The 9,456-nt window shown below is 40.7% G+C and overlaps 1 protein-coding gene across 1 annotated transcript in view; it reads right to left on the reverse strand.

Moving 5' to 3' along the window:
• EPC1 (enhancer of polycomb homolog 1) overlaps positions 1 to 8,441 on the reverse strand; it is a 64,995-nt gene extending 56,554 nt beyond the window's left edge. Inside the window, exons 1-2 of the mRNA XM_051802340.1 lie at positions 8,182 to 8,441; positions 7,346 to 7,449 (exon numbers count right to left, since the gene is read on the reverse strand). The gene's annotated coding sequence lies outside the window, so the exon portion shown is untranslated. The remainder of the gene's footprint in view (positions 1 to 7,345; positions 7,450 to 8,181) is intronic.
• Positions 8,442 to 9,456: the final 1,015 nt, after the last annotated feature.

Genomic DNA, 9,456 nt, shown 5'->3' on the forward strand with positions numbered 1-9,456 from the left:
ACCATCTTTACTTAAGGTAAATACATTTCTCCAAAGAAATGAAAAAACATACAAATAACTCAGCTTTTGGATTTCAAAAGTTTGCAAGAACACAAATATTCTTTCAATTTTAGAAGTGTTTGGTTTGGGTTTTTTTACACAGTGTAGTTTGATTTATACTTCTAAATTAAGCATAAGTGAATGTTCTAGAGATATTGTTTGACTTCTAGGATACAAACTAATCATGATAATATTTATAACCAAACATTTATATATGCACTTCAGAAAGCATAAATTAATAATGCTGTATTAGTGAAAAAAAACCCTAATGAATTGAGCTTGACTATAAATATCCAGCAGAGGAGGCTAGATCTGAACACAAATCTGATAAGACTCTTCTGATGTATATATATATTTAAATGATAGCATCGGAGGCATAAAAAATGTAAAACTCTGATAGGGTTAATCTGAAGAAAATATATTTTCTGAGGTTTTTGAACATTTAGAGAATGCAAAAAACTTGTGGGAGTTGGGCAGATGTTGAGAGGAAAAGTGTTTTTGTTTAGACAAAAACTTGAAGTCACCCTGAGAAGAAAAACAGAGACATCACATTAGGTTATTTCCTCTGTCATAATGCAGGTGGGAAACCAAGGCTGCTGTGATATAACTGGCATTTTCTTCTCACCCCACCCAGTGAAATCCCCAAATATTCCGTAAGGGCAACCTGAGAAACACAGCCAAATGGAAATCACTTAAGAGTAGAAGCAGGTAAGACTTCCAGCCCCTCGCCCCTGCCTGATAAAGACACTCCACTCTCACTCTCTTATTGGGCAGTGTGTCAGTTTTACAGCCCTTCCACATTCTGCCTGTCTGAGCAAGAGAAGGTGACAGAGCCCTGTCATTGGCACAGGCTCTGTGCACAAGCCTGGTACTGGTCACAAGTGCCAGGTCCACTGAACTTCACCTGATTTATAAGCAACTCAAGAACACAAAAGGATATGACCTAATTAAAAAAAAAAAAAAAAAAAAAAAGGAGAGCATGTAAGATGGGAAGGAAAACAGTTTCTCACATTAAAGTAGCTCATCTGGAAGTCTGCTTGACTAGAGCTTTCATCCCACAGATTCCTGCAATATCCAATTTTTAGTTTGGAAATACATCCAGAGATTACAAAAGAAACCAGAATACTTTCTTACAGAATCTTCATTCATTATGTGATTATAAATGGATATGGGCTAAACAGAATGCGTATATGCGGAGTCATTAGATGTATTTTTTCCAGCTGTTATCCAGCATGTCTTCTTCTTTAAAAATGCTGATTGTGGCACTTTTACTGAATTGTGAATATATAGTTGCATTGTCTAAAGACGTCAAGATATTCTGTCTTGTATGGATATCTTTGAGACCATCAGAAATAACTAAAATGTTGGAATGCAGAGCACTTTTAATTAAATGTTAAACTTTCCTGAGGAAAAAACTCTGAACAAATATATCCAGGTAACATGCCCTGTCTATGCCTGGCATCACAGATGAAAATCTGTCAGATAAAAGGACCCTTTCAAGAAGTTATCCTTTTAGTCATCAGGTTATGGCAGCACCAAGATTCTTTAGTAAACAGATACAGGACCTAAGGGATGCCTGTAATGCCGAAAGACCCAGATCTGAGCCACCTGATTTTTTAGCCTGTTTGAACAAACATGGAAAGCTCACTCTTACTTATGTTAGTGAATATCCAAGATGCACACCCTTGTGAAGCCAGGGAGGTCTTGCTTCCATTTAGCAAGTTTCTTAAAGCTCTGAAGGAAAGTGAGGTTTAAGAGCTAACTTTTCATCACCTAAATGATGCACAGGTCAGTATTAGGAAACTCAGGGGCATGTGATTTATCTGATTAGATGAGGACATTCACATCTGAACTAGTCATAAGAGGAAGATGGACACCTGATCAGGATACTCAGTGAATTTTAAAATAAGATTTATATAACTGCAGAAATCCAAAATTTAGGTTTTTGGTTCTTTTGTTGTTTGATTGGTTGGTGTCCTTTTGTTGTTTTTTTTTAAAGCTGTGATTTACTTGACCTGGTTCTTTTCAATGGCTACAATTACAGTTTTAACAATACTCATCTAAAGGCAGGTGAAAGAGGTTCTACATGAAGTGTTTATGATACAGGGATTCCAATCCACTCAGCAGCACAGCTGACTGTTAATGCAGTGAAGTGGGAGTTAACACCACCTGAACACAGGCCCATTGCATACACATCTAACCATGCACTTGTAAGCACAGGTCCCAGATTAATCCAAAATGGAACCTGACAAAAAAAAAGACTGTTCTAGGAGGAGCAAGTCTGCTCACTGTTCCTCAGGCTTCTCACATTTTACATTTAAACATTATTGAGTAAAATCCATGAGGCAATCTTGGAAGCAGGGATGAGATCCAGCTCTCTCCTTTCCCTCTTCCTCTGGGAATCCCAGTGCTCAAAGCATTGTAAAAACTAACTCCTCCTTTTTCCTTTCCCCAGCAAAAGTGATCCAGGTTGTCTTCAACAACAGAGGGTGTTAAGTCAGTGTCCCACCATTTTCAATCATCTGCTCCAAGTCTGAATTCCCATGGACTACGTTTAGAGCTCTTGCTGTTTTTAATGGTGCTCAAAACAATACACATTGCATCTGTAACTGTTGTTTTCTGTTGTACAGTATTGTATGGCTCTGAGCATGTACCATCCAGGAGCTTCATAACAGCATCCCAACTCCCCACACAACCAGTTTAGACTGGGACTCACTTGTTATTTGGCAGTTTCCATCTCTCTGTTGTTTATACTGGGAGATAAGCAGAAAGAATAATTTTTAACAAACATACTCACTTTCTAAGCACTCTTCTCACCACCAATTTTAGACTCTGGCTATTATCAGTAGAGAATTGATGAACAAACTTTCCTATTAAGGAAATTTGTAGTACTGGTATTATCTTGCTCCTGGACAGTCCAGTGGTAACATGATATACTGGAAATGTGACTTAGCAAAGAGTTTAAAGAGCCCATGGGACCTGAAGCCATTGGTACGTGGTCACATGTGTCCCAAGACATATTTTGTTGCTCACAACAGCAAGACAGAAATTCTATTTCAAAGCACTGACATTCCCCACCCTGTATATTTACTAAAGCATTTAAAATCTAGGATTGTCTCTTCACTACAACATGAATTAACTTCTTGAGCTATTTGATAAGAGAGGAAAAATATGAAGAATGCTAAAAGGTGGATGGATGTGCTAGTCATAGCAGTTCCTCTGGCATATAGGAGGTAGAGCACATTATTTCATAACACTGGCAAGTCATACAAATATCACTCTGGAAGAGGTGTGGAGGGACCTAACTTCCTAGAAGATGAGAGTATGAAGCAGGCACGTAATATATTGTCCTTTGTTCACAGGTGTGAAACAGGTGATAGTTGACGTAAGTTTTAAAATAATTATTCATTGCTATAAATTGACACTGACAAGTTTGATGTGGAGAACTACAGCTAGCAAAGTCAGGAAGTAAGAAAGGTGACAAACAAGACTATGTCATAAGGTGTCAAATGTAAAGATAACCTCCCCCTCCCCTGAAACCCTGTTGAATCAAAGACAATGAATACTTTAGAACCCTCAAAAGGGAACAGACAGGAGTCCCAGGCACCAGGGTGTGTTATCAGCATAGGAAACTAGAGAACACAACGATCTATGAGTGAACTGAGTCCCAAACAGTGCTCTTCTACACCACAGCACGCTTCTGGGGAGCTGCCTTCACATTATTATCGTTTAACTTTGGAAGCTGGTTATATCTGCCTCAGATCTACACATCTGCTCTGCTGATAAAAGGACCCTTTCAAGGGTCACTGTTTTAGACTGTGACTGTTTCTACTGTGACTGTTAGCTGAGTATATAACACTAGTAATGTTGGTAAGAGGAATGTCATGAAGGCACAAAGAACATTTTGGTTGGTCAGGTTGAGTTAAGCTCTTGGAAAAGATTGGTTTACAGTAGGATGCTGTATTTCAAATAGTTTTAAGCCAAGAGAGCCAAATATCTTTGAAAGGTGTCTGGAATCTATATAAGTTTCTGGATAAAAGGAAAATGGTATTAGGAGAAAAATACTTTACTTTTGCCATCTTTGAAAGGGAGGGATATATAAGGGAGAAAATTAAAAAACTCACAGAAAAAAAAAAAAGTAAAAGTTCTTCTGCTTTAGGTCCTGGCATTCCACATTTCAGAAGGAGCAGGGTGGGGAAATCACACAATAAATACAGAGCCACCCCTCAGTAATGACTCTTCCAGGCATTTCTGCAGAAGATGCAGGAGGTAAATAAGTTGCTATTTAGCTTTGAGAAGATACAAAATCTTAATCGATTTAATCTTATTGGCAACATATCTGCTGGGAACTATTTCTTATTCAACAATGGCTCAAAAAGGAAGGAGGAGAGAAGTGAGGAAGCTGCTGAATTGCAAAAGATCAGCACTTCACTCTTCTCACCTTGTGACTTCTTGATAGGAGTGAGAACAGACACTTTGATCAGATGCAGCTTCAAAGTTGCAAAACCATAACCAAAGTTAAGAGTAGCCCCAACTAAAGGGGAGAAAGAAGAGCAAGTGTGAAGCAAGTTGCTAGTCAGCATTCATGTTCTTGCTGACATCACTGAGCTAGAACTGACTCTGAGCAGCAATTCATTCATGGCCTACATGCACAGGCTGCAGTCACAAGAAATCATCACTTTCATGGTCCAGGATGACAAGAGGAGCAGAAGCATGAAATTACCTTCAGTAAGTACCTCAGTTTATCATTTGCTCAGTACTGTTGTCCATGGATGAGCAAACTGAACATTGGTCTACATGATGTGAAAAAAGAAAAGTTGTATCAGAATTAAATAAACCAGTGATTCTCTAAGATTGGTAATTATCCTAATAGGTTCAACAACAACTAGCACTACTTCCATTGGAATAAACCATGCCCAAAATGCCAACCTTTGAACTAGTGATCAGGTCTCAGATGGAAGATGGCCAAAATCCACACTTTTGAAGAGTTCATATCTTGATACTTGTCCTCAAGACCTAAGATTTGTGCGAGGACACCGAAGATGTGATGGTCACGTTGCACTGTCACAGGCCACCAGGACTCTCTGCTCCAGCCAAGAAACCATAAATGCAGATATTGTCTGATAGAGCAGATGATAAAAGCTGACTGATATAGATGTTAGTTACTGGAAGAAGGTTGCAAGATGTATTTTACCTAAGACAAAAGTAAAATTTACCTTCCTTTAAAGAAAGATAACAAATAAGAAACCATTGCAGAGATCTGCATAAGATGTGTGTCAGTTTCCATAAAACTAATTATTTTTATGAGCAAACTTTCTTTAAAAATCTAAATGCATTTTTGAAGATTTAAACATTCATGAGAAGTTTAGAGACTGTTTCAAACTGTCTGTTATTTGTCAAATTTATTCTTTTAAAATAATGAAGATACTGAAATGTAAAATAGATGCAAAAGCCCCTAAAATTGTCAGCTTTTATCACTCAAAAATAACAGGCACATTGATTACTTAAAAATGTGTTAAATTTAATGTTAAATTTATTCCTGAACCTGTTGAGTTTCCAATATATGCTCTGATCATAGGCTTGACTATGTCTTCCCACCCATCTTAGAACATTAATCACTTCTGTTTTCTTACACCTAATATGGATGTTAGCAGAAAGCTTCCTAATCCTTTTGCACTTAGAACCGAGGTGATCTGTAGGTTCTGATGAAAGAAAACAACACACATTAACATATATCTATTTATAAATACATGTAAAACGCATGCTCCACTTAGCAACAGGAAAGAAAAAACCCACCCACCTCAGGTGAATCCTCTTTCAATCCGAAGGACTACCTCAGGTTTTCCCTTCTTTACAATCCCACCTTCAAACACAATCCAAACTCCTACAGACCTCAAGAGCAGATTTGCATATGCAAGCACAGGAGCAAGGGACACCTCTGGGCTTGATTAACCACCGGTGAACGGAACCTTTAACTTCACAACGAGCAAACAATGGACTAGTTGCACAATAAGTGTGTGCCAAAGCCTTCCATATTGGCTGCAAAAAAAATCACTTAAAACCCTTTCATCTGCAGCCACTGTAAAATCATTTTGGGGGTGGGGCCGAAAATCTCATCACTGAGGAAAACGACTCTACGTACAGGATGGAAAAAAAAAAATTAAGCATCAGCTTCATTACACAAACCAGCGAAAGGGTGAGGTCATGCCTGTGCCGGGCCATAGTTCATGCGACACTACAATTTTCCAGAGATACAATTTCATCGTCTTCCTAACTAATCGGAGGTTACTTTTGATACAGAGAAAACAAAAAGATACAATAGATTAAAACGTGCCCCACCTTTCTCCCCCCCCCCCTCCAGCCCCCTCCCCCTTTAGAGCCAGGGACACGAATTGTTTCGGAGCCCCACAGCGCCACCAGCACAGAGCAATGCAAAACAAAAAAGATCTCCCACCGGGTGACAAAAAAAAAAAGAAAAGGAAAAAAAAGGAAAGAGCCTAGAAAAATGCCAAAAATTACAAAATGTCTCCCAAATGTACCTTCTTGGAGGAAAAAGAACAAACAAACAAACCACTCACACACACCGCCGAAAAAGAGCAAACAACCCCACACCAAGACATCTAAATGAAGTGTGGGGAAATAAGAACCTTTATATAACTAATGCTTTAAGCTAATTACCAGAAGAGCGCTAATTTGTAAATAAAAAGGTCACTGTTTAGTAAGAGACACAACTTAATATAAACCCTGTTATGTCCATCTCCACCTTCACCATACCAAGGGCAGTTTTCCCTCGTACTTTAGACCAAAGTAATCCATCAAGAGCCATCACAAATGGCATTGTAAACTCTTTTAGCCACCACCAGACCATACTGTAGCAACATAATGTTCTTCCTTACACACGAGAGCTGCATTATATTTATAAAGACAGTCACATATTTGGTCCTGGATCCGTTTATTACTCGGTAAAGAATTCCCCGCCCCCCCCCCCCAACAAAAACCTGGAACCCCCAAAAAACCCAAAACCAAACCAAGTCCATCTGGAAAATATTTAAGTTCTTATACTCTTAAACTGAAGTTAAATTGTTGTTAAGCTTCGCGTGTATAAAATTTTAAAGAGGAAAAAAAACTGACTTCAGTAATTGTCGCTATTAAGGAGACACCGTTGGGTGGGATACACGAGATCAAAGCTATGAAAAATACAAGGCTACGTTTTGTTCATCAACACAACGAACCCACCCCCCCCCCGCACCAACACAAGCCAAAAACCCGCAGAAACGAATATTTTTGGTTAAAACCACAAACTTACCTTGGGAGAAGGCAGCCCTTGCAAAAGGGCTGTAACAATATGGACTGCATAGTCGCTCTCCTACAACCAGCCATCTCCATGCTGCAAAGGGCTCCCCGAACATCCTTAAAATATTTCGCAAATGCAGAAAGTGAGACTTTTCTTTCTTTTTTTTTTTTTTTCTTCTCTCTTCTTTTTTTTTTCTTCCCCTCCCCGTCACCCCGCCAGGATCGCCGGGTGAGGAAGGAGGCGGCTTCCCGAGGGTCGGCGGGCGATGCCGGCGGCGGCCGCAGCCGGGGCGGGGGACCCGGTGCCTCCGGGGTCACAACTTTGCCGGGGCCGGCGGCGCCTCGATGGGCTCCGCGGGCAGCGGCGCCCCCGCCCGCTCCCCCCCCTCCGCCGCCGCCTGGAAAAATGCAGTGTGCCATTTTACACCCGCCTCTGGAACACACAGGACCAAAGTCTAGCGCTGGTTTTCGGTGACACTGCAAAACTACGGCTCTCCCCGCGCAACCCCCCGCCTCATCCTCCCCCTCGAAGAGAGAGAGAGAGAGCAGCCGCCTCTTGAGAATTAATAAAGAAAGACAGCTGGAGAAAATAATTCCGAGACTTCGTCGTTTTCCCTCCGTCCCTCCCCCCGCCCCCGCCCCCACTCCGAACCCCGCAGCAAGTTTGTGCCGCCCGGCGCATCCCTCGGCCCCCCCGCGGCACCCCCGCACCCCCGCCCGCCGCACTCCGGCAGCCTCGCAGCATCCGAAAGAGCCAGTCATGCCTGGAACAAAATCCATGATTCCTGGAAAGTGGGGAGGCTGGAATCCCAACAAATACTCAATTTACGTACAATTATAAATACCTACCTTGTGAAAGAACTAAATTAACACTAAATTCAACAGATACATCCGTTACGGCAGGAATAGTTTTTCCATAAATACTGTTTTAAAAACCCCTCCTTATACTGACTGACAGAATTCTACCATGCTGCCCACAAACAAAATGGCTGTGGCACCGAGTTTTTTGGTTCCTCCCACTGTGCCTCCCCCTGGCCTCCAGGAAGTGGTAGAAATCCAAAATAAAATCCGCACGAAAAGTACAATACATCAGCCAAACTCCTCACGGTACCGTCAGACAGCAGCGGGAGGGAAGCACATTTACCAACATTGTACTTTCTCGAGGATTTTTATTGTTTTTAAAAGGGCATCAATCACTGGGAATTTACATCACTGTGTAATTTGAACTTCCTGCTTTACATATTTATAAGGTCTTTCACCTATCTTGGCAGGCTTTCAAATTAAGTGGGTTGGGAAATTTGATGCTGTGGCTCTAGTTTGCGAGCTGAGTCAGGTAGTCACTGCTGTAGCTGGGCTCTGAAAACACGGGTAAATTCTAACACCTTCGCTGTTCAGCGCAAGATAAAATTACCCCCCCAACATGTCACAGTCTCATAAGTGAGCATGTAGGCACAGAGAGGCCCCTGGAGTGAGGATTCTCATCGGTAACTGAAATTTAGGCCTCTTGCAAATAAATACACATTTTGTAATATTTATAATTTTGCATCTGTGGTTCACTATAGTCTACCTTAACCATGATTTCTGTGGAAATTATCTTGGGTTTTCTCTTATTATGACCCTGTTTCATACCTTTAACTTTTTTGATGTTTACCTTAAAATGAAAATAAACAGGAAAATATAGCGTATTTATGTTAGAGATTATGACAAAAATGTTGATATGTGGTCCTCTATCTGATCCACCAGTCTTGCCAGGCAACAGCACAGCTCCTCTTGGCTGCTGCCTCATGGGCTCCGAAGGGCCTGATTCATTTCCCGTGAGAGTCCTTTTCCTGCCTTTAGGAGGAGTTACAAAGGAGACAGGCTGTCAGACCTGCTGAGCCTGATCCAGCCCCACATTAAAAGAATTAATATTCCCATCTACTGCTGTTCTAAACCTTTTTCAGAGCCGCTGAAAAAACAGTGAAATTGGTGATGTTTTTGCTGAACCACCTCATATTTCTAAGACTTAGATTAAAAAAAAAAATCTGTGAAGAACTTTGAATGACAAATTTTGCCATTGTTATAATTTATTTGTATTATCATGTTATCTAGCAGCCTTAATCCTGGACTATGATTATGGTGATA

Source organism: Manacus candei, unplaced genomic scaffold, assembly GCF_025592945.1.
Source record: "Manacus candei isolate 608988 ecotype Guabito, Panama unplaced genomic scaffold, ASM2559294v1 h1tg000056l, whole genome shotgun sequence".
Lineage (NCBI taxonomy): Eukaryota > Metazoa > Chordata > Aves > Passeriformes > Pipridae > Manacus > Manacus candei.